Source organism: Gossypium hirsutum, chromosome A11 (assembly GCF_007990345.1).
Source record: "Gossypium hirsutum isolate 1008001.06 chromosome A11, Gossypium_hirsutum_v2.1, whole genome shotgun sequence".
In the NCBI taxonomy this organism is placed as follows: Eukaryota; Viridiplantae; Streptophyta; class Magnoliopsida; order Malvales; family Malvaceae; genus Gossypium; species Gossypium hirsutum.
In genome coordinates, this window is record NC_053434.1 from 113,072,633 (window position 1) to 113,099,069 (window position 26,437).

General features: G+C 31.3%; 1 long non-coding RNA gene, 1 other non-coding gene and 1 pseudogene across 2 annotated transcripts; 2 read left to right on the top strand and 1 right to left on the bottom strand.

The window, feature by feature from the left end:
• LOC121210058 (importin subunit alpha-1b-like) overlaps positions 1-26,437 on the bottom strand; it is a 47,564-nt pseudogene that overhangs the window by 16,356 nt on the left and 4,771 nt on the right.
• TRNAT-AGU (transfer RNA threonine (anticodon AGU)) lies at positions 3,296-3,369 on the top strand. The gene has a single exon. It is a non-coding gene; the product is annotated as a tRNA-Thr (tRNA).
• Positions 14,093-17,438, top strand: LOC107943348 (uncharacterized). Its single transcript, XR_001695999.2, has 2 exons — positions 14,093-15,284; positions 17,021-17,438. It is a non-coding gene; the product is annotated as an uncharacterized lncRNA (long non-coding RNA).

Sequence of the window (26,437 nt, forward strand, 5' to 3'; positions counted from 1 at the left end):
TTCGGCCGAGACTTCAGCTATCCTAAGCGCAATTGGGTCATTGCGAGATGACATTGGTTCATTACGAGATGTAATGCTAAAATGACTACAATGGAAGAACACATAGTTTATCTTATGTCTCAATTTCTTCCACAGCAGCCACTTCAAGATGGTTAGGACTCATCTTGCATATTATGCATTTTCATGGTTTAATTGAAAATTTTACATTGTTTTTCTTTTCCTATTTCTATGTTTGTTGCTTGTTTGTTACACTTAAATATTAACTTCGTATTTTGAGATACTTTGGAGCTTAATGTTAGTTCTTTGTTCTTCATTGCTTTATATTTTTTTGGATTAACTATTTTCTCTCTTTAAGCTTTAGTTTGGTTTGTTTTGATGTAACAAGGGTAATTCACCTCTACAATGTTGTGACAATTTTCCGAAAACAAAATGGAACCATTAATTGAAATTGATTTTTAGTAAGGGGAGTATTTTATTCAAAAATAAATTTATCAAAATGTTTTGTTATATAAAAAGGGAGAGATTGTTAAGTTTTAATTTGATAAAAGTTTTTATCTAACAGATATAATGTTTATGAATTTGAAATAAAATTTGATAAATTTCAAAGTAAAAATTTGTTTTAAAATATTTGTTAAGAGATAAAATTTTAAATTTAATATTTCAAGCACTTATAAATTCTTTTTGGAACTTGTTCAAATTGATTAACAAAAGTTTCAAATATTTATCAAATGTTAAAATTAATGCTCCTAATGATCAAAGTATCGATACCCTATATAAGGTATCGATACCTCTGCTTGGTATCGGTACCGATTTGAGCTTCGAAGTTCAGGAATATTAAGGAAAAATCAAAAGTATCGGTACCTTTTTCATGGTATCAGTGCCAAATTGAGATTCAATGTTCAAGAAAATTTGAGCAAAAATACAAAGTATCTATACCTTATCTAGTATTGATACTGTTTTAAGGTTCGATGTTTTAAAAAATTAAATAAGAAATTGCCTAAGATATCTTCTCTAAGGTATAGATACCTCATAGCAAGTGACAATACATTTTATATTGTATCGCTACCATAGGCTTTAACAATCACTGAATTAAGACATTAAATGCCCAAAGTATTGAAGAATTCCACGCAGCAAACCATAATCACATGTATCAATCTTTCAAATTTAAGTAGCACAAGGCTCTTACTAAATATCAACCATTGTTATCCTCAAGATCAATGTTATCTTGATTAATAATACCTTCGTATCTTCCTTACACTTTATCCAATTAACTTGTTGATGCATAGGTGACTGATTTTGCTCCGGAGGATCAAAGTTAGGATAGCACCTCCTCTGCCTAACAACAAGGTCATATCATGTTAGATATTTGTCGGATGCAAATAATAGTCAGATGCGCATAACTGGAAAACTCTCTACCATGCATGGTTCCATTAAAATACAAGCATGGAAAAAAAGCAGCATCAATCATATACCTCTAGCTGCCCCTGAAGAAATAGAGAGCTCGCACCCCCTGCACCTTGTTTGAGTGGTATCATCAATATGTCTCGGGAACTTTCACAGCGTTTGCATGCATCTCAGTATTATCATAAGACGGTAAATTCTCAATCTTCTTTTGACCCTCTGCATCTTGACCATTTGTGTATAGAGATTCACTCCTCAATAATGTTTTCAAGCCCTTTGAAGCAAACAATAACTCTCCTTGGATCGGGGCAGTTGAGAAGATCACACAACGAGTTGATGCAACCTTGACTTACAAGGAACCTGAAATATTTGACATGTCCAGATGAGGTAGTTTATCATTCATACTCTGCCAATATATGATTTCCTTACTAACTAATATAGGAAATTGTTTTCATAGATGTAGCATTTTTTATGGCCAACGCAGCTTCTTTCTTAATATCAAATTCAGCATTTTGAAGCAAATGAACCAAAGGTGCAATAATATTAACTTCAATGACGGCCTGTAAAATTTATACCATTACACATCGTTTCATTGTACAAGTCAATGTAAACACTAGATTAGAAATTGATAAAATTACCAAGTGCAATGTCAAGGCCAAAAACAAACAACGATAAAAGATGCAGGTCCAACTGCTACCTGTATCTGCTCTTTATTTCCGGTGTCCAACAAATTTTCTTCTTGATGGTATTTTCAAATTTATTTCTCAAAAGGTTTAAAAATCATGGCAATGCTTGATGATCAATGATACACCGTGTAGAAAAAAGATAATCTTCAACAATCTTCACTCCATTTTACAAACTAAGTGGGGGGCAGTAAATGTGGTTTTGGTGAGAAAACTAATTATTCATAGAAGCAAAGAAGATAAATGGCCAAAGAAAGATCAATATTGTAGTAAGGTCATTAAAAAAGGGGATAAAAACTGTCTCTAAACCTGGGTTTGCGTATCATCTCCACTGACAATATTTCCAGCTATTCGAAGAGCAGGAGTTATCAACGAAGCTGATGGGTGCCTATGAAAGCCAAAGAATTTATTTTGGTCAAGAACGTTGGAAGTGCCTTGCAAATTGCAAGGCATAGTTTAATACATGATTCGACCACCATCTTAATCAGATTTTAAAGATAAATGAAAATGATTTTGCATTGTAAAGCAATAGTGTTGAACATGAAAAAACCTACCTAATTCATGTCAAACAAACAACACGGAAACAAGGAGGAATGGTGATGTGTGCTTTGTCATGGTAGTCCTCTTATCCTAATCTTTTGGTATGCGCGCGGGCGTGGCTTTTCATGACCCTTTTTGTTTTGACCGTGGTGTGAGCTGATTACTTGACATGTCCAGAGTCAACAATTACCATGGTCGGCATACTAATATCGGAATATTGAATTTCTCCATACACATCCCGCTGTAAAAAGTTAAAAGTTATTTATATATATATTTAAAGGTTTTGGAGAAAAAAGAGGGGGAGGTGAGGAAAAATAAGTTGTTTGACTAGGGTTTCTAGTCTAGGGAAAAGATACTCCAAAATATGTATAGAGAACTTATGATGAAATCTTTTCCTTAAAGCTAAGAGCTGAATTCTTTTGATTGGAGGAAGAAGATGCATTGTTTGAGGGTTGCCATATGAGGAGTTGATTCACTTGTATTTGACAAAGAAGATGATATAAAAATCCATTTTTTTGTTATAACTTGTAATAGATGAGACATTGGCATTCTACCTTATTTTCCGCTCAGAATTTGGTACGATAAGCCTGACATTAGATGGTATGAGCACAATTATCATTTGGTTAAATTAATTTATAATATTAAATTTTGTTAAGCCCAGGTAACCAACAGCTTTCGTAGCTCAGTTGGTTAGAGCACCCGTTTAGTAAGCGGGAGGTCTTGAGTTCGACTCTCAACGAAAGCAAGAAGATGAGAGCTTTTTCCCCCTCATTTCCAATCTGAACTTGATTGATGATTTATCACTTTTTGCTTCCTCCCTCAATTCCATTCTTAATATTGTTCCACGAAACAAGGACATATCGGAAACATCCTCGTAGTCGAGATACGGATAGGATATGTCGGGACACAGTAAACATGTATTATATATAATCGAAGATACAGAGAGAGATGAGCGTGTATATATATGTATCAATTTTGTCACCTCATTTTTTAGACTTTTTAATCCTTACCTAAAATTTGAATAGATGACATCATGTAGTTCATTGTTAGTTTATAGATTTATGGTCTAATTCTAAATTTCATACTTTTATTTTACAAAATTGAGAAGCTAGTTTCTTTTACCTTAATTTATTAAAATTTGGTCCTTGTACTTTACAAAAAATTCAGAAATTAGTCCAACTGAATAATATTGTTAAAGTACCTTACCATTAAATCGTTAACCTGTCAGTCAACAATTCAATAATTTATATACAAAAAATTAGCAACAATCAGAAACTCAACAAATTATTTACAAAAAATAGTGGTTTAAATTCATGTGTTTATTGATAATTGGATTAATTTATCAGTAAGAAGATCAAATTCTAATAAATTAAAGTAGAGGATTAACTTCTTAATCTTTAAAAAGTTGAGGGATGGAAACTCATAACTAAACTATAAACTTAGTTTTATATTACTGGATAATGTGCAAGTGGATGCTTCAAACATAGGTACCTTGAATTAACCAAATTGGTTCTAATTTTGGTATGAAAGCAATTACAAATTAGGATAAGTTATTCTAAGAATTGTTTTCAACAAAAAGTTATGTTTGAGCAGGCAAGGATTTGAAGCAGAGAAAAGCTGCTAAGGTTTGCAGAAGAGAAAGGTGTTGAAGTTGACACTCTCATCACTCTCCAATGCTTAAGTTAAGAGGTTGGGTAAAAAAAGAAAGTCTCAGTGAAAATGCTGAATAGTGAACTTACCTCATAAGAATTTTTGGGGTTCTTTATTTGGTCGGTAAGTCTATTTGTTCTCTTTGTTTCATGCCGTATGTGTTAGGCCTAATTTTTGTGTTGTCAGGTCTTTTGGTTGCTTGACGTTTATCCTTTGTCTCTTAACTATTTTATTCATATATTATTTTCTTTGGACTTTGTCATAATAAGTTTAAATTTAATTTTGTTATTTGTTATTTATTTCTTTAAAAAGAAAACAAAAGATAAAAACCTTATTTATAATAAGTAATAATAACATAGGATAAAAAAAACTTATCCAATAAAGATAAGAGATAAATCTCAAAATTATAAATGAACTTTGATTTAATGTGCAATCGTATACATGAACTTTAATTTGGTGCAATTATACACGCGAAACTCCAATTCGTAGCTAACATCGATCCATATTCGTCGAGAGGAAAGGAAAATCCAAAGTCGTCGACGGATAACTTAGAATTTCCGATTGTATTTCTATGATTCAGGACCAATTTAATTGCTGCATTTTCATGTCATTTTACATTATGTATTCTTGAGGTGAGTTTTTGAGAATTACTTGAAATGATTTGATATTTTTGAGATTCATTTTCGAGATAGGACTAAATTGAATAAAGTACAAATCTTAGAATTTACTTGATATTTGATAATTGGCGTAGAATTGTGTTGGAATATGTTATATAAGTTATGAAATTGTGATATGTTGATTTATTTGTGATTATTAAATTATAAATTGAACTATATATATTGAACTAGAAATGCAACACCCTATTTGTAACAACTCTAACATGAGTCTATTGCCAAAGTGGGGTTACGGAGTATTACTGTACAATCGAAACATTTAACAAACATTACATATATATTCATAAACATACTTTAATTGAATCTTTTTCATGCGTATCGTTCCAAAATCGAGCCTTTGATGCCTTAAAAATACCTTAGAAACATTTTAGGGCCAATTAGAAATCAATTGGAAAGTTAAAGAAAAAGTTGCAATTTTGTTTTACTATAGGGGTTACACGGCCGTGTGGCCAGGCCGTGTGACTCACACGGCTGAGGCACACGCCCTTGTCTCAGGCCATGTGGACATTCAAAGTAGGGACACACGGCAATATCTCAGTCCATGTCCATGCCCGTGAAACTCACTAACTTGGGTCACATGGCCAAGCCACACGCCCGTGTGCCAGACCGTGTGCTAGGCCATGAAACTACCTGACTTGCATGCAAAGGAACCTACAGGAGACACACGGTCATGTAGTTAGGCCGTGTGTCGCACACGACTGAGACACACGGTCGTGTCTCAGGCTGTGTGGTCTAAAAATGACCTAAAAACAAGCCTTTTTCCAAACCAATACAAGCATAACTAATCAACTACCTAAATGCACTTTAATAAGGGATCATGAAAAACAACTAAACTCAATAAACATGTTCAAATCTTATTTAATCAAACATCTTAATACATAACCAATATGCCCTCATTGACACCACATTTAAAACATCCATCCACAACCAATATACCCTTCATAGGTACCTCAAACAAAATTTAAGCAATCAAATAATTGAATGTAGTAAAAACATGACCTATACTAATCTTTCTCAAAATAACTACCTTCATTGAGCATTATCATATGAAATAAGCATATAGACAAAAACCACCATTACCAAAACATACAACATAGCATATATCTATGTATATTTACAAACTTATAAACACATACCCAAAATTATTCAACTTCAAGGACATAATTACACTCTAGGTACATGCCAAAATTTAGAAAAAGAAAAAAACATCATCGACGTTGAGTGTAGGATTCTTGTAGGATGTCAAGTCCAAGTCTACGATTTATCTAATTTGCAAACATGAAAACCAATTTACATTTAATAGATTTCATTTATATAATTAACCACAAGAACAATCAAATAATATGAGCTTATAAATCAACCAAATAAAGATATCAATTCTTGATGAATGATACCTATAACCATCTCTTTCAATAATTCAAGTAACCTTGTTGAATGGTCTATTAACTACATGGCACCTAGTGCCTAGCGGATAAATCGCAGAGGAGTTTGCGCCCAGCACTAGTCGGGTTAGCCGGCGATATTGAATGTTAGCCCAGCTCTAGTTGGATAAACCAACAATGTTTGCACCCAGCGCTAGTCGGGTTAGCTGACGATATTGAATGTGAGCCCAGCTCTAGTTGGATAAACCAAAATCTTTGCACCCAGCGCTAGTTGGGTTAGTCGATGATATTGAATGTGAGCCCAACTCTAGTTGGATAAACCAATGGTGTTTGCGCCCAGTGCTAGTCAGGGTATTTCGACGATTGTGTGCCCAGCACTAGTTAGACAAGCTGACAAAAATTTCTCCTAGCGCTAGTCGAATATATCGACAAAATCCATGGTGAGCCTAGCTCTAGTTGGTTAAACCAACGATGTTTGCACCTAGCACTAGTCAGATATACCGACGATATTGTGTAATGATTTACTTCCACAATTTTCTCATTCATTTTCCTTACATCAATTCGATAAAGTACATACATTTTTATATAAGTACTGGATTGGCATTGATTAGTTAAATAGTAAGTAGAAAAGTTAAGTTCGAATCTACGAACTTACCCTAACAAAACAGTCATATTAGTGAGGCCGATGACTATTCTGTTACTTTTGTTTTTCCACGATTCATGTCCGATCGATTCGTTCCTTACTAAATTACTAACAAAAATTACTCCAACATTTTATCACTTGTGGAATCTTGACACCAATATTATATATAAAAAAAATTGGCCATATTAAATCATTAATACCAAAATTTAGCTTAATCACATCTTCATTACTTTTCCATAACATTTTCATAGTTAACCCATATACATATGGTTCATAAAATAATTCACTGGACTCTTAAAAATAACAAATTAACACCACGTTAGTTAAATTTATAATATTTAACTTCTTACAAATTATTATTAACAAAAACCCTTAATAAAAATGTTTTTAATCACACATTACACTTTGTAACTTAACTAAATTTTCCAGCACAAAGAATTACCCACAAATTATTACTAAATTTGATGACTTTATTTTTCTAAGATAAAAATCAAGTTTTTGCGAATGTTAAACGTGAATGCTTTTACGTGAGGATGTAACCATCATAATCCGACTGTAACGTTTAGGCCAGGTTTGGGGTGTTACAAATAGACTTGTGAACTGATTTATTATTCTGAAATACTCTTAAAATAGAAACAAATTAATAAGTCGACGAAGAGCCACCTAATTTTCAAGAGAAATTATTGGTGACATGTGGAGTTTCAGCAATAACAAGCATTGTCATCTATCCATCACAACTTGTGAAAATAAAAAAGATACCTACAAAATAGATTTTTAAACTGAGAAGAGGGAAGACACATGGAGTGAATGAAGAGGAAAAAAGAAAGAGAATATTGGTGTGAGGAAGAAAAAAGCGAACAGTAGCTAACTCGAAGGTTAGCATCATCACTGAACAAAACTAAAGAAAAAAAGTAAGCGACTTAGAGAAAAAAGAAAAAACTTAAGGTTGATCCGAAAAATTTATTCCTCAAATGATATACGATAGAAGTATTTTTTTTAAGATAATAATTTACAAGCATTTTATTTATAACTGAAAAAAATATGAAAGATTTTCTAAATGATTTAAGTTATGTGTAAATGAATATAAATAAATTAATTCAAAAGATCTAATTTAAAAGTAAATGAAAAAAAAATCAATAAAAGTAAAGCCAAATGAAAAAATTATAAACTAAAATAATTCATTTCTAAATTATGGTAGTTAAAATTATGTGTTTAAAAAAACAAATTTAATTAATCCACTTAAGTAAAAATAAATGTACCATAAAACCTTAAATCCTTTTATAGGTAAGAGGTACACAATTACAATTTAAATCTATTAAAATTGTAATTTAAAGTTTTAATGTATAATTTAGTATTTGAGTTTGACACCCTTTTTAATATAGTATTTGAGTTTTTTTTTTCTAATGTAATACTTGAATTTAAAAAGGGTTATACATTTTGATACTTGAAGATAACAATATTAACATTTTAATGGTTAATTTGAGTTTAGAGTTGATTTGATAGAAATTAATTGTTAAAATTTAACAAATTCATAATTAACAATAAATTTATTCTATTAATTACAAAATCATGAAAAATTCAAACATAATAATATTAGCAATTTAACTTCCATCAAATCAACCCTAAATCTCAAGTTAAACACTAAAAGTTAACATTGTTACATTTGTTACCAAATATATAACTTTTATCAATTACAAATACTAAATTGGATAAAAAAATAAATACAAGTACTGCATTTGAAATAAAAAAATGGTTTTGACAAAAAAAAACAACAAATTTCTACTTTACACCAATATATTTATGTAAAAATAATAGATAAAATTTCTTTAAGAATAAATAATATTAATTTAAGTTCAACATAAAATAATTCCTTCGCTTTTTATTTCATTAATAGTTTTGCTTGTTGCTTATTCTTACCAAATTAAATATATTTTATTAAGTTGGTGCCACATTTAATAGAATTATTAATTCAATAATGAAATTATAAAAATATCTTTTCTTTTAAATTATAATTAGTATTATTATTTAAACTTTTTATTAATTTGGTGTCACCCTTAATCGGGTCACCAATTCAGAAATAAAATTACAAAAATTCCATTTTTTTTAAATTATAATTAACATTATTATGATAATGCATTTACTTTTTCATACTTTTAAATAATTTTTAAATAAAATAATTTAAAATTTATACATATATTCAATAGTATTAAAATACAAATTCGTTACCATTGCACCTATATTCATTATTAAATAATTTTAAAAAATATTTTAAACATAAAATATTCTTTTCACCTACGTTGTAAGTGTGACAAAATTCAATATTTTAAACATAAAGTATAAGCTTTCCCATTTAGAAAATTTCTTAATAAGATTAATTACTCATGCAAATATGTTTACAATTTATTTACGTTTATAAATGGTTTAATGTATAATTTGATATCTAAGCTTCACATTTTTTAATGCGATACTTGTGTTATTTTTTGGTTTGATGTGATTCTTATATTTGACAAAAGGTATACGTTTTGATACTTAAAAATCATGATACCATTACAATTTATCATAAAATTACTGATAATTTAAATAAAATATATCATACTCAATTGATTTAGGGCCTGTTTTGCAGTGCTTAAAAAAAACACTTCTGGCTCCAAAAGGATTTTTGGAAGAAAGCTGTGCTAAACAAGTTGTTTTTAGCTAAAATTTTTTACTTTTCAGAAGTGCACTTCTAAAAAGGAGGAATTAAATTTTTTAGCTTTCCTTTCCCAAAAGCACTTTTAATGCTTAATTGCTTTTTCACCCCTCCAATAACATAATACTTTTCTTTTTTTTTCTTGGTGCTTAATTACAAATATGTTAAAATCATTAATTAAAAATAAAAAATATTTTTTAAAATACTAATTACAAATATTTAATAGTTATATTTAAATATTGAAAATATAGTTTATATATTCTAATTAAATTTTATAAATAATTAATATTTATTGCTTAAAAATATTTAAAATTTATATTTCATATATTAAAATATTAACAACAAGTTATAATAATTTTTTTATATTCTTACTAAAATATAATAATCTTAACTAATTTAAATATTATTTAAATACATATTTGTTACTTGATAATAACATGTTTAAAATGGACATTTTATTTCTTAAAAACACTTCTTGACAGTAATGCTAAACAATCAAATTTTAAACTAAACTTTTCAAAAACACTTTTCAAAAGAATTACCAAACTAGCCCTTACTCATAACCCAACTCGATCCCTAATTTTGTATTCTATTTTTTTAGTATTCAACTATATTTATTTTAGTTAATTATAATAAGAATATAAGTGTAGAAAATCATATTTTCTTGTTTTTTTTTTCCTTCAATATGCAAAGAATGCATCTATAATTGACTTTTATCAAATGAATCTCTCAATTTTAACATACAAAAAGTATTATTGATATTAAAATTTCTAATTTAAAATTTATCAAATATCATCTATCTGATATCAGTTCTATTTGCCTATTAAAATTTTATATATTATAGAGTAGTTGTTATACATTTATAATAACATTTGAGATTTTTATATTTAAACTTATTAAAAATTTTAAACCAAAAAATTATTATATATTAATAATAAGTAAGATTTAAATAATATCTTTAATAAATTTACAAATGTAATTATACTTATTAAAGATTTTTTGCAATTAACAGAATATGATTAATATATATTTTTATATAAAATTTAAATATTTTATTGTAATAATATCTTAACTAGATAATCAAAAGTGGTTGGAAAAAATGACAGTTGACTTCTTCTCTGAACATTTGGATTTAGTTACAATCCTAAAGTTATTTGTGTTCGGAAGACTTTAATTACTTAAATACAGCTCTAACCCCAAACGAATGAAGTTTTACTATACTTTATGACTATTGTTCTTATATATATATATATATATATATATAAAGGATTCTTCAACATGTGGCACTGAAGGAAGGTAATTAGCACTATCATATTAAAAACATAAAGAAATAAAATACTTTTAACCCTTGTTATGCAATGAATGTGATTTTTCAAGTTTATGCCAATGAATTTTGAGAGTATATTCAGTAAATATGCTTGAATTGTGCCCAACAAATTATCATTCGACGAAGTGTGGCACATGATTGAGGCTAATTGAAACTCATATGGCTTCATTGGCTGATATTTTCAATCATCCCTTTCTTTGAATTCCAGTTTTTTGATCCAGTAGATGCTTTTGTTTCCTGATTTATATGTTTGAACTCTTTTCAGGCTAATGTCAAAGGTAGAATTGATGCTTTTGTATTTGCTAGCAATGGATGAAAATGCTTATCTATCAAAAGAAGCTGCCAGGAGATTTTTTGATGGGAGTTTGTTGGAGAGTATATTTCCAAATTGAATAGATCAGGAAGAATATGGTTCATCGAGTGCAGGCTGCTAGTTTACGGGCATTATGTGTATATCATGAAACACATTCATTGCTCTATTTCTTTATATTCTTTATCATCAAAATCAATTTCTCAATCATCGCTACTATTAAAGTTGTGATCCAAATTCTTATTAAAATAAAATACAAGTGGCAAAGTAAGGGATCTACGAGGTTTACTTTCTCTATTTGATATTAGTTTGACTAAGGCGTTTCAATCTTATTGCATTACTTGAGATTGATAAGAATAAGATTTTGTAAACCTATACTCCTCTTATATCATTCGAATTTGACAGAGTGAATTGTTCTTCTCCTATACATGTGGTTTGTTCCTAAAAAGATTTTCTGTGTGTTTTATTTCTTTTTTCTTGCTATTATTCACATTTTATTTTTTCATAGCTACTATTGTTGAAAGGTAATTGTATAAAACATAAAAATATATTTCGTAGTCCCCAACAAAATTTTAAACAGTGTTTCTTTACAACTATTCTTGATTTTCTAATTTTTCCTGCAATCTAACTCCCAAGTATGGCATTACCAATACTCTTATATTAGTTTTTTACGTAAACATGTGTTGTATTATTAATTTTAAATTTCAAATGCAATTTTAAAATTTCTTATTCATTAACACATTATATAAAATAATATACGATGAACCATAAATGTAATGAAAACCATTAAAAGTTTTTAGATTTGCTGATTCCGGCCCCTCAAAAAATTAATAAAATTTTAAAATTTTCTAGTTCCGCCCCTAGATTCATGAATGTGCTACTTGCTCATATCTTAGGAGTTGATTTCACTAGAGTTGTTGTTGGTTCATAGTTTAGGGAATATCCCTCCTATATTCACCAAAATAAATTTGGTTTTTATAACGAAATGTTATTATAGATGTAACATTTTGAAAAACTCTTTAGTTGTAACAATATAATTTTGAAAAATTACAAGTCTAATTTTTTAAAATAAATAAAATGTGATTTATAAGTATTAGTGGAGAAGGTGGTAGAAGCCTAGAGAAAATTCAAAAGACTGATGTATTGAGAGATAATCACCTTGGGTATAGATTAAATTATAAGATTTTACAAAGTGTTGGGGTGAAAGTGAGAAATTAAAAGTAAAAAAGGATTAAATTGAATTAATGATGAAATATGTGAGGACATGGAGAACAATTTTACCAATGTTTAGAGGATAATGATGATTATTACTATTATTATATTTTGTTTATTATTATTTGTGATATTTTAGAAGAAAGATAAAGAAAATTTAGTATATTTAAAGGTCACAAAATATGACCTAGTATGCGAATAATGGTGCGCCAAGCCTATTATTCTTAATGGACCTATCAAATTTAGTTTAAGAAGTTCTATGTGGAGAGAGAAATGCCTATACAAAGAATTGACAGTTTATTGTAATCGCTTAGCATATTTTAACGCATTGTAAAAGCGCTAAGAGGATGGTTAGAATGAAAAAAGTGCCGTGCCTCGTATCACAATTTAGCACATTTTTCATGTAGGTAAAAATGATAACATGGAGAATTTTTATTGAAAGTGAAAAAATTAAATTAAATTAAAATTGAAGTTGAAAAGTTATGATTAGGTATAAAAGAATCACGTAAGGATTACTTGAAGCAAACCCATCATCTCACGTTAGGAATTCAAACCCCAAAACTTTAAGCTTTCATCTTACCTTTAGTTTTTTTTTTATTTTTTATTTTTATTTGCATATAAATTAATTTCTACTTTTCGTTACTTTTATTTTGGTATAGAAGATTCGTGATTATAAATTTTAAAAACTTAAGTTTTATAAAGCATTGTTAAATAAGTTATTTAAGTAGATTTTGTTAAGAATAATATGAAAATATAAATTAAAAATTAAAAATTTATAAGGAGATTAATTTTATTAATTTTAATATTATAATAACAAATTAGTTGACATTGTTAAGGGAGAAAAAAATTTAACAATTTAATTAATTGATTTTTTCTTTTGAAATTTAATTTTTTAATATTGAAAAAAAATTAGAATTTTCAGCAATAAGATAAACAAGTACAATTTAACAAGTTTTTAATGCATTATTTTAGTTTTTATCACTTTTTCATTTTAATACTTAAAATTTCTTATACTCAGATCAAGACTTCAAAAAAAAAATTTATGACCAAAATAAAAGCAATCTAGAAGTGATAGAGTTGAGGATTTAACATTTGGGTGACTAAAATGAAAGCACCTTAAAAGTTGGGTGACAAAATTGCAAGGATTTTTTAGGTAATCAAAACAAAAGTGCCACAATAATTGAATGACCAACTAGGTAGTTTACCCAATAAATTATATTATTATGAGGTTACTTTTGTCTTTTTAATGCTTTTAATAAAAAAACCCATTAAAAATGTTACATGTGATAATATTTGAACCCTTTGCATGGACATTAATATAAAACATTACCTTCGCCACTCCAACTAATACATTATTATGAAAATTATGAAATTTTCCTTTTGTTATTAAAAAAAATATATTAGTCGAGAGTATTTTAGTTTTTTTATTTAAATACAAAAAAGAAATACATATAGAGATATTTGAACTCATGTCAATTGAATTGGTAAAATTTTAAATTTACAACTCAACCACTTTATCGATGATTCAAACACTTGATGCTGATTCGCTTCAACATATTAGGTACAAGAAGGATTCTCGTTCCAAGAAATGGGTAAAGGCTGCTCAAGCCAAACCCCGTGATGATAAAGATAACGATGTTGAAGTAGGTGATCCAGTTGCACCTTCCGTGCCAGCTCCACCACAAGACACTCAGTTTTCGGTCGAGACTTCAGCTATCCTAAGCGCAATTGAGTCATTGTGAGATAACATTGGCTCATTAAGTGATGTGGTTAGTGGCATAGATGCTAGGATGACTATGATGGAGGAACGCAGCTTATCTTATATCTCAATTTCCTCCACCGCGGCCTTCTCAAGATAGTTAGAACTCATCTTGCATATCATGCATTTTCATGGTTTAATTGTATATTTTACATTGTTTTCTTTTCCTATTTTTATGTTCGTTACTTGTTTGTTTCACTTAAATGTTAACTTCCTATTTTGGGATACTTTGGAATTTAATGTTAATTATTTGTTCTTCATTTCTTTCCCTTTAAGTTTTATTTTTATTTGTTTTGATATTAAAAAAAGAAAAAAAAAAGGTAAACTGATTGGTAATTCATCTCTGCAATTTTGTGACCATATTTCTAAAACAAAATTGCCTTTAATTGAAATTGATTTTTAAAAAGGGAGAGCATTTTATTCAAAAATAAATTTATCAAAACGTTTTGTTTATATCAAAAAGAGAGAGATTGTTAAGTTAAGGCTCTGTTTGGTTTGCTGAAAATGATTTCCTACTGTAAAATATTTTACAAAAGATGGGAAAAGGGGGTTTTTTTTAGGAAAATGCCCCTTTTGAATTCGGTAAGACATTTTCCGGAAAATTCTTCGCTGGGTCTTGGCTTCCATCTTTAAGAACTCAAAGCTAGCAATCCTCAAAGCATTCTTCTCCACCTAGGCTATAAAATAGAACCCTCCGTTTACATCTTTCAAAGCCACGAAATCCGCCATAATAACTGAGAAGAACCTTGAAAAGCTAGGGGAAATCTTTGAATAATGTTCCCATTTGCCCACTTTCCTTCGTCACCGCCTCATCTACCACCTCTCCATTCGCAAGCTTGCCCGTGCCAACCGCCTCGACCTCGTCGACAGACTCCTCGAGACCCAAAAGCTCCATTCTCAAGACACCCCTGCGCTCAAATCTAAAAGTTTTTGGATTCGTCTCATTATGCTTTACTCAAACGCTGGGATGGTTCCACAAGCGCTCCAAATGCTCAACGATTTGTCTAGAAACAGGTATTGTAATATATCTGAAAAATCCCTTTGTGTTATTCTCACAGTTTATCTAAACAATGGTATGTTTGAGAAAATTCACGATTGCTTCAAGACTCTTCCTAAAAGCTTGGTGTTAAGCCAAAAGTAGTATCGCATAACTTGGTATTCAAAGCATTTGTAAAAGAAAATAAGATCAAATCTGCCTGTGAATAGGTTGAGAAAATGGATGTCAATCCAAATATTGAACTTATAACATATTGCTAGGGGCTTACTTGAAGAATGGGGACCAAAATGGATTTGATAGGGCTATGAAAGAGGTTATAAATAAAGGGTTTGAAGGCAATTTGGCTACTTATAATCATAGGATTTCAAGGTTGTGCAAGAGTAAGGAATGTGCTAGGGCTAAGAAGTTGTTAGATGAGATAGTTTCAAAAGGGTTGAAACCAAATTCAGCTAGCTATAATACTATCATTGATGGGTTTTGTAGGATAGGGGATTTAGAATCGACTAAGAAGGTTTTGGATAAGATGCTGAGTGATGAGTATGTTTTGCCTTGTTCTTTTGCTTATTATAGCTTGATTAGGAGTATGGTGAATGAATAAGAGTTCGATATGGCTTTGGAAATGAGCAAGGAAATCATAAAGAGGAAATGGGTTCCATCGTTTGAGGCGATGGAAGGTCTGGTTAAAGGGTTGGTAGAAAGGTCGAAATCAGAGAAAGCTAAGCAAGTTGTTGAGAAGATGAAAAAGAGGCTTAAAGGTAATGTCTTAGAATCATGGGGCAAAATTGAAGCTGCTCTTCCTCTATAAATGATATTGAAGCAATGATGAGGTCTAGTTAAAGCTTTGGAGGGTTGTTCTTTCTTCATAGAAGCAAATGCAAGGCCGTGCAACTTGATCTTCCTCCATTGAGTTATCACAAGATATGCTCATTTCTATTTGGTGAAATGGCATATTATGCTTTTGAATTTTAACAATTTTGTTGCATCTGATAAATCTTGTGATTTTATGTTTTGAGGGGAAAAAATGATTATTTAGTAATAATTATTGGAATCTTATGCTGGTTATGAGTATTTCGTCATATTTGGTATTTGATTTTAGCCGGATCATATTTTAGGTCTGGCAATATGCATAACAATCATATTGCACATGCCTAAACCAAGTATCAGAAAGATAATATTAACCGAATCATTTCAGTGTTGTGTACGTAGGAGGGTCTTAACATTTATCGAATGTCTATTATTTACATTCCATAACCTCTCAAGGTGAAATTGATTCAGCAGCTTTGAATAAGCAGAAAAGTTCCTTTTAGAGTTAGAATTTCATTTTTATTTTCAAATTCAATTACGTATGTTTCGAAATGGATAAGGTTAATTTGCCCATTTCAGTAGAAGGATTGAAATGCATTCCACCCCTAGGGACAGGGGCTTCCCTGATACTTTTTCCAGAGAACCGATAAAAGAACAGCCGAACTAACTAAAAAACCGTTTCACCAGCTTCCATTTAGCAGCATAAACAGTACCCTGATATGTTTGTTTCACTAGCTTTCATTCATCAGAATAAACAGTTCCTCACCTTTAATTGCTCCCTTCTCCATCGCCCTTTCTACTGCATTTAATCACCCCTCATCTGTAATTGAAAACTTTGCTCCTCTGCATAGTATTGCCAAAATTAAAACCACTTTTACAAGAGATAAAAGTACTAAGTATACTTTCATGCTATTATTTATTTGTCTAAAGTTGCAGTTTTCCTATGCAGCTTTCCTTCTTAGTAGATGCTTTGCCAATGAGTTGTTCCCTAGTGCAACGCAATGGTGCAAATGAGTCCTGCCATGGAAGTCGCGCATATTTATATCAGCACCAAACTGCAGCAGCAGCTCAAGCATCACACAGTTCCCACCTTGGCATGCCTGATGCAACAATGAACAACCTTGTAGACAGTTCCCCGGGTCATTAGAATCCTTGATTCTCTGACAGTCCAATGGATCATGCTGTTCCTTTTCCTCTTTCTGGCTTTCAGGAGACGAGTCTTGTGCATCAACAACATTATGTGGTGTACTATTAGTTATGCTCTTAAACAATGTTGTTGTTATTACGTGGTGTACTATTAATTATGCATTTGGATAATATTATTAATTTCTAGTATTAATTGTGGTTTGGAAGCTAATTTATAATTATTCAATCCTTGTTTTTATTTTTTTATAACACAATTACAAATAATTTATTTGACTTTGGTTGTTTTCAATTTATGACGGTTAATATTCTAGCTTAATAATTGAGTATTATTATATATTTAATTTTATTTATTTATTTATAAATAAATCATTACAATATATGTAAAAATAATTTAAAATATAAATTTATTAATATATAAAAATTTATTAATATATGTAAAAACAACTTTTTCAGAAAATATTTTCAAGAAATGTGCCAAACAACAGAAAATATTTTATACAGAATCATCCAAACACTAGAAAAGTAAATCATTTTCAAAAAAGTAAATCATTTTTCGGAAAATATTTTACTGACAAACAAATGGAGCCTAAGTTTTAATTTGATAAAAGTTTTGATATAACAAATATAATGTTTTTGAATAAAACTTGTTTTTGAAATAAAATTTGATAAATTTCAAAGTAAAAATTTGTTTCAAAATATTTGTAAGATATAAAATTTTACATCTAATCTTTCAAACACTTGTTTGTTAAAATTGATTAACAAATTTTTCAAACATTAATCAAGTGTTAAAATGCTCACATGGATCAAAGTATCAATACCTTTGCCTGGTATCTATACCAATTTCAGCTTCAAAGTTCAGGAGTATTAAGCAAAAATTAAAAGTATCAATACCTTTAGTTAAGTATCGATACCTTAACCCAAGTATCGATACCTTTTTCATGGTATCAATACCAGATTGAGCTTCGATTTTCAAGAAAATTTGAGCAAAAACACAAAGTATTGGTACCTTCATGAAAGTATCGGTACTTTTCAAAAATTATTGATACCTTACTTGGCATTGATACCGTTTTATGGTTCAATGTTTTAAAAACTTAAACAAGAAATTGCCTGAGTATCGATTCCCTTTCCAAGGTATTGATAAGTATCGATACATCTTATATTGTATTGATACCATAGGCTTTAACAATAACTGAATTGAGATACTAAATGCCCAAAGGTATCGATACATGTTGTTGCAAGAGACATTAATGCACTGGTTTTTTGCCTCTCCAGTGGCTCTATTCATTTCCTCAACAACCATAACAATTGGAAATCAATTAGGGGTAGAGAGATTACAAAAGATCAAGAGCTATTAAGAAAAATCAAGAACTCTTTTACCAACCTTTTGTGTTTAAATTTTTCATCTTTTTCTTCTATACACTTGTGAGCATTCATTTTAATTTATCAGCTCAAGTGTTTTTATTGTGTGAGTGCTTAATTAGCAAACATCTTAATCTTGTAATGATTATTTCTTTGTTTGCTCATTTGTTTACTCTTTTGAGAGGGTTAAAAAGGTTTAGGTAGAAATATTAAGGGGGTTGTAAGGTTAAACATTATCCTCAAAGGTTAAATTAAATTAATGAATTTGAGAAAATCCTTAGTGATGAAATGCTAAGGTAGTAGAGTAGAAAATTGAGGTTAAATCACTTCAAATTCTTGTGTCCATTGTTTCAATTTTTCTTATCTTGCTTTCACAAATTTTAAAAAGATCGATTCACTCCTCTTGACTATTTCCGTTGATTGATTGAGCTAACATTTTTTTCTAAGGGAAGTGAGTGAGCTCATTTATTATTAAGCTGAATATTTTCTTATTTGTTTAGGTGGAAGAAGTTATGTTTTCTAGGCAGTTTTCCCATTTTCTATGTTTTTATTTATTGTTGATTGAATCGATTGTTTCTCACATTTTTCTTAGAAATATCCAGCTGGTTCCATAAAAAATTGTAAAGAATTCCACGCAGCAAACCATACTCACATGTATTAATCTTTCAAGTTTAAGTAGCACAAGGCTCTTACTAGTTATCAACCATTGTTATCCTCGAGATCAGTGCCGTCTTGATTAATAATATCTTCATATCTTCCTTACACTTCATCCAATTAACTTGTTGATGCATAGGTGACTGATTTTGCTCCGGAGGATCAAAGTTAGGATAGAACCTCCTCTGCCTAACAATAAGGTCATATCATGTTAGATACTTGTCAGATACAAATAATAGTCAGATGCGGCTTTTTTACTAAATTGACTCGAAAAATTTTGATATTTATAAAAATGACTTAAGTTCAAAAATAGTCACTAAAATTACTTGAAATGAATAGTTGAATGGGGTTTTGGCTTGTCAATGGCCGGCACCAACTTGTATTTTGGACCCATGATTGCTTAATAATTATGTCGGGCTTTAAAAAATTATTTTTTATTTTTTTGTTTTGGCCTTTGTCAATAGCCGGCACCAATGTATTTTTTTTAAAAATTGTATCATACTGGTATACAAAAATATCAGTATTTAAAAAAAGTTGGTTCTGGTCTGTCAATGGCCAGCACCAGAGTACGAGTTTTTTAAAAAAAAATTTGGTGCTGGCCTGTCAATGGTCGGCACCAGAGTACCAGTATTTAAAAAAAAATTAGAGCTGGCTTGTTAATGGCCAGCACCAGACTTAGTATTAATTTTTTTTTTTGGCCTTGTAAAGGCCGGCACCAAACCTTATATATAGTGGGTGGTTTGGATTCTGATAGTACAAATGGAATGAGAAAAAAAAATTGAGAGAGAATCAAAATGAGAGTGTTTTGTAGTATATCATCAAATGAGTTTTTCGTAATGGAGGGGAGTTTTTCATAGTGTACAACCGAATTTCAGGGTTGAATTATATACTGTCATGTTTTAATGGAGTTGAATCATATACTGTCATGTCCACCCTAAAGGTTATGCCATTAAGGGTTGGATGATTATTTGCGCCATAGATGGCTAATCGAGTTGTCTAACGCAGATGAACATTATCTATGGTGCAATAGTGTTTATTCTGCACTTAGGTTGTGGCTCCATGCAAAGGTTTCTTTTTAATTTTATTGATCGTTTCATATATCCAATTATCCTGTACTGATGCAACGTAGAACTGATTCAAGCAGAAGACGATTAATTGTGAAGAAACTACTATTTAAAATAATTGTATTAATTCTTAACAATGTTTGTATTTTTTTATATATGTAAATTTAATATAGTTGTTTAGGATTTAAGTTTAAGGTTTCATTTTTATATTTTCGTGTATTAATTTCTTAGAATGTTTTTATTTTCTTGTATCTGTAAATTTAATTTAATCTGTAATATATAAAGTTTGAATTTAAAATTTTCGTGTATTAATTTTACCCGTCTGTTTGTAGTCCGTTGGGTGTTTAAATTTAATATAGTGCATATTATTTTTGTTTGAATTTTATATTTTTTGTATTAATATTGTAGAATGATTATATTTTATTGTGTATGTAAATTAAAATTGTCGTGTATTATTACGTATTCGAATTTTTTTAAAATATTTCAAAGTCATTTATTCAAAAAAATAATTATTTTAAAGAAATTAAATTATTATTAAAAAACAAAATAATTTCATTATAAAAGAAATATTTACAGAATAATTTAAAAATAAAGTAAAAATTAACAGAAAAAATTTAAAATTGTCGCGATCCAGGTGATGCCCCCGGCGCCAGCGTGTAATGGTCCGGATGCCTCCGTCGGTAATGCCATGCACCTTGTTCAGGCGTTTGGTAATTGCTTGGTCCGACCTCCAATGTCCAGTCCAGTGTACTTAGAAAAGTAGAATAATCATATACACCATAATCGGAAATAAATTGGTATTGCGTGACCAGAGGTGCCGATGGCAAAATATCCTCAGTGGTGGTGTACATGCTTCGCGATGGAGCTCTGGGTGGTATGAGGACGATCCGGATCGTGTCAAATTTTGAGGCTCGATGTCGTCACCAAAAATATCCTCGAACGATAGAAGAATTTCTCGCAGTGGATTCGGATCCAGGTTGTGTGATGATGAGCCGGATGCTTCATATTGTGGCTCAAGATCAGGGTTCAAGGTAGTATCGGACTCGATGTTACCGAATGGCGGAACTCGATTACTGTACGGTCATGCGTTCCTTGGTTGCCATCGAGAAGATTCTGGTTGTGCGTCTTTTTGGATCAGCATGTATTGACATTGGAATATAAAGGGTTTCTCGTGTGCCATATACCATGCTGCGTACTCGGGCGTAGGAGAGAACCCTCCCTCTAAGACATACAAGGGAGGGCGCCTCAAATGTCGCATATTCCATAAAAAATATAAATGGTTCATTTTTTGCGCCCAATTCAAAGTGTCTCGACCCGAACCATTTTCTGTGGACTTCTTTAATGTCGACGAGAGGGTTCGGGATAGGTTGTGCACAACCGAACTACCTCAAAACCCGACCTCCATCGTGCCACTCCTCCATATGGAAATGAATCAACTGCACATTTGACATGAACAGCGTTGCTGCTCGGTAACCCATGCTAGTATGAGCGCCGCGATATCTTCCTCATTATATAGCATCCGTATAAACTGCATAATATAAAGAACACGTTATATTTAATTTTTTTTCTTGTGTAATTATTGTATTTAGAAAAGAGAAATTCAGAATTTTATTTTGCAGCATCCCCGAAATGAGTCTCTATCATCATACGATACATAGGTACCATGAACGATAGGCTGATTCCCGGTACAATTGCCCATCTAAAAAAAAGAAAAAATTATCATATTATTTTTTCTATGAAAAAACGAGTATACTATAGTATACAATTAAAAAATAGATTGCAAAATTGAACTACATATTTACCTATCTACGAGTGGCCAGACATACGGTTGGTGGCTTACTGATGCCAGAAATGGCATTCGATATAATGCCCAAGACTGTAGTAGAAGGCAGCAACTGCCCATTGTTTTTGTTGATGGCTTTGTTGCTCGACAAAGCTCGCGGTATAAGCATGCCAACACTGCAGAGCCCCAACTAAATCTTCCAGCAAGTCGAAATCTTCTAATAAAGGGAGATACATTATTGAGACTTTATTTTGATTTATGTCCGGTGATAGTATCCCACCTATAAGTTGAAGAATGAACGCTCTCGCAGCGTAGATAATGTCCATCTGCGTTGGACTAATCGGAAGATGTCGGAAGTTTTGTTTTAACCAATTAAATTTAATATGTGTTAATCGTCCTTCCTCATCGTTCGGGGGTACCCTTCCAAGTAACCGCTCGCAAATGCCCCATGGATCGGGCACTCTTCCAAGCCCATTCACTCCTTCGCCGTTTATAGACAGCCCTAGTTGGACTGTTACGTCTTGCAATGTAATAGTAACCTCCCCACACGGGAGGTGGAACGTATGTGTCTCCGGGCGCCATCTTTCAACTAAGGCTGATGTTAAATCGGCTCGTAGCTCAAATATCTGAATGTATGCGGCTACCCCAAAACCCACTACATTCAAATACGATAAAACTTTTTGATCGGGAAAATATTCAGGATCATGCACTCAGGGTCTCACAATTCAGTACAGATCCTGCGTTTATAGTAAATATATAATGTTATATTTCTCGTTTAAAAAAGAATTTAAAATTAAATAAGACATTTTATTTCACGTTTATCTTATGCACATTGGCTGCAATGTGATCATTGTCATTTAAAAGAACATTAGGATTAGGATCCATGGAGTGCTCGACGGTCGTCGGTGGTGAACAACGATTGTTAGGGGTGTTTGGAGGTGTTCGGTGATCGTCAGTGGTCGTCGATGGTCGGTGATGGTCGCCGGAGTAACCTATTTATAGTGGGGGACCATTTGGCTTCAAGAGCAAAATTAGAAAAAAAAAATATGAAATGAAAAAAAAATGTTAAGGCCGGTCATTGGCAAGCCAATTTGGCCTATGACACAGGCCTGACACAGATGAATCTTTTCAACCATTTTTTTTTCATTTTAATTTAATTTCATTTCAATTATTTCATTTCAATTTTTTTTCAATTCATTTCATATTATTTTTTTCATTTTTTTATATTATTTTTTTCAATTCATTTCATATTATTTTTCTCATATTATTTTTTCATATTATTATTTTTAATTCATTTCATATTTTATCAAATTAATTAAAAGTAGTCTCAATAGCAGGGTTATTTAAATTTTTTCATCTATTTTTTAAAATTTTTTATATTTTATTTTTTTCAATTTATATTTAAATTTTGTTAAAAAAATCTCATTTCGATTTTAAAAAAATCTCATTTAAAATTTGTTAAAAAAAATCTGATTTAAAAAATTTTATTTTCATTTTAGTATTTCTTTTCATTTAAATTTATAAAATTTTATATTTATTTAATTTTTTTCATTTATTCCTTTTTCTCAAATTAAATTTTAAATTTGTTTAAAAAAAATCTCATTTTATTTTTTTGGGGTTTTTTAGGCCTGACATCACATTTATCAAGCTTGATAAAAGTCATTTCGACTTTTATAAGTGCTGCAGCCGACTATTCTCAAGCCATTCTCAGGCCTATGCTTAGGTGATGCAGGTCAACCCTGCAGATTAGTCTTGTTAAGGTTTCTTTTCTTTTTTTTCATTTCTTTTTATTTGCATTTCATTTTAATTTTATTTCATTCCAATTTCATTTCATTCCAATTTCATTTCCATTCCCATTTCCATTTCATTTCATTTAAATTATATTTTTTTTCAATTTAAATTTATTTTTTTCTCAATTCATTTATATTATTTTTAAATTTAAATTTAATTTTTTCCTCATTTCATTTAAATTTCCTATTTTTCAATGCAAATTTAATTGTCATTTCTTTTAAATTATATATCTTTCCATTTAATTTTTTTTCTTATTCTATTTAAATTAAAAGTTTTCCTCATTTCATTTAAATTTATCTTTCTTTCAAATTTAATTTAATTTTTTTCTCATTTCATTTCAATGAATTTTTTTCCTCTTTTCATTTAAATTTATCTTTCTTTCAATTTTCATTTAAATTTTGTACCATTTCATTTCAAACAAAATTTTTTTTCTCATTTCATTTAAATTATCAACCTTTCCATGTAATTTTCAATTTTTTCTCATACAATTTATCTAATTTTATTTCATTTACAATGTTTTTACAAGAACATGTGATTAATAATGTATCACTCGTCATCTTGGAGTCCAGCATTACGAGACAATTGACCGGAAACATAGACACGATGTGGGCATGCCGATCGGTTGTGTCCAGATGTTCGACACACAGTGCATGGTTTGGGTTCACTCGTCTTCCTGACATCCATGTCATTTCGAATTCTCGTTGATTGTGGTCGACCTTTAAGATGTCTGCAGAGACTACGGTCAGGCACCATCTCGAAAGCAGGCGGTGGAACTTCCCAGTTTGAGACATCGGACATTATAAGAAATTCGTTCCCCCATATACATAAAGTGCGTTGCAACGTGTAGATCTTGTCTATGAATTGTTCAACATTTAAGTTTGCTCTCGCACACGCTGCATGAACATGCGCACACGGATATCGAAGAGTCTGAAATATCCCACACTCGCATCGTCTGTTTCGCAGATCAACTGCATACGACCTAGGTGGAAGACCCGAACGACGGTCGATGTACTCTTAAACTCAGAAAGTTTCCAAGTCATGCGAATACAATTCAGCGTTCATTGTTTGTGCCCTTCGACTATTTACCGCCATTGCTTTTCGGATGGCCTCTACGTACACGTGCCTGGCCTCGATCTGCTTAACTTGTCTCAACCCCATCTTAGGTATCAATGTTGCCAACCTGTAGAATGTTGCCGAGAACACAGCAGAAATCGGGAGATGGCTTGTGCGCCTCAATATAGAGTTGACCGCCTCTACCAGGTTGGTCGTCATCTGCCCATACCGAAAACCCTCATTGTAACTTTAAGTCCATTGCTAGTTCTCCATGCTACCCAACCATGTCCGGATATCTGTTGGTAAAGATGACATCTGAGATTCAAACCTTGCGAACCTCTGCCTAAATCTTCACGGTTCTAACTCATGAGCTGCATATTTAATTTGAAATCATCATTTTAAAAACAACAAAAATTTAAAAATTTATTTTTGAAATAAATACAAACAAATTTTTTTTACCCATGTTCACGAGTTCTTTTTCCAATCTTTATTCTTATAATTTCTATGAAAGTTTGTCGCGATGTGCCGGGTGCAATAAACAGACCTCCACGGAACCCCCGATCGCCTTATCACAGCAAGTAATCCTTTTGATCTATCTGATATAAGGCAAATATTGTCTTCTCTGGCAGTATGCCTCTGCAGGTTTGTGAAGAAAAATTCCCAAGACTTGAAGCACTTACGCCCCACGATAGGGAAAGCGATTGGAAGTACATTTCGGTTGTCGTCTTGTGCAACAGCAATCAGGAGTATTTGTGTGTATTTGCCATACAACCATGTCCCGTCCACCTGCACCATCGGCTTGCAGTGAGGGAAGGCCCTAACACACGGCTCGAACGTCAAAAACAATTGGTGAAAAACTCGTTTCCTCGATTGTATCTCCCCGTCTGGGCCCTTATACGGTAGTGTTTGCAAATCAGTCACTGCTGGGCACATACTCCTGAATCCTGGCTATTTACCTTTGAAGCTTGTTGTATGACGCATCCCAGTCACCATACAACTCTCGCATCGCCATTTGCTTTGCCCACCATGCCTTTCGGTACAACACTTTATACTTGAATCGAGCTTCCATGTCTGCAATAAGGACCGACACCTGAATGGTGGGTCACCAAAGGAATGATGCAGTTGCATATAGTTTTTACATCTAACTTTTCACGGTCTTGTGACATACGAGCGGACGTGCATGTGTGTGGACCTTTTAGTTTCCTTATCATCCACATCTGCGTCCGCTGCATTAACGCGGCTCGGACACACCATTTACAACCACTTGACATTTTCCAACATTCTCTTACGTACAAAGACTGCATCGACTTCGTTACTTTATAATCCACACCTAACTTCAAGCTAGGTTGTTTTATAGCATATAAACAGTCTTTTTTTTAATCGAATTGTTGTCCCACAAACAACTCTTCATCGCCGAATTCTTCGTCAAGTAGGTGAACCGGCATAATATTTGTATATTCTGGGAGCTCGCGTGCTAGAGCCGCATCAGGATCCACGTCAGTCATGAAAGACCCTA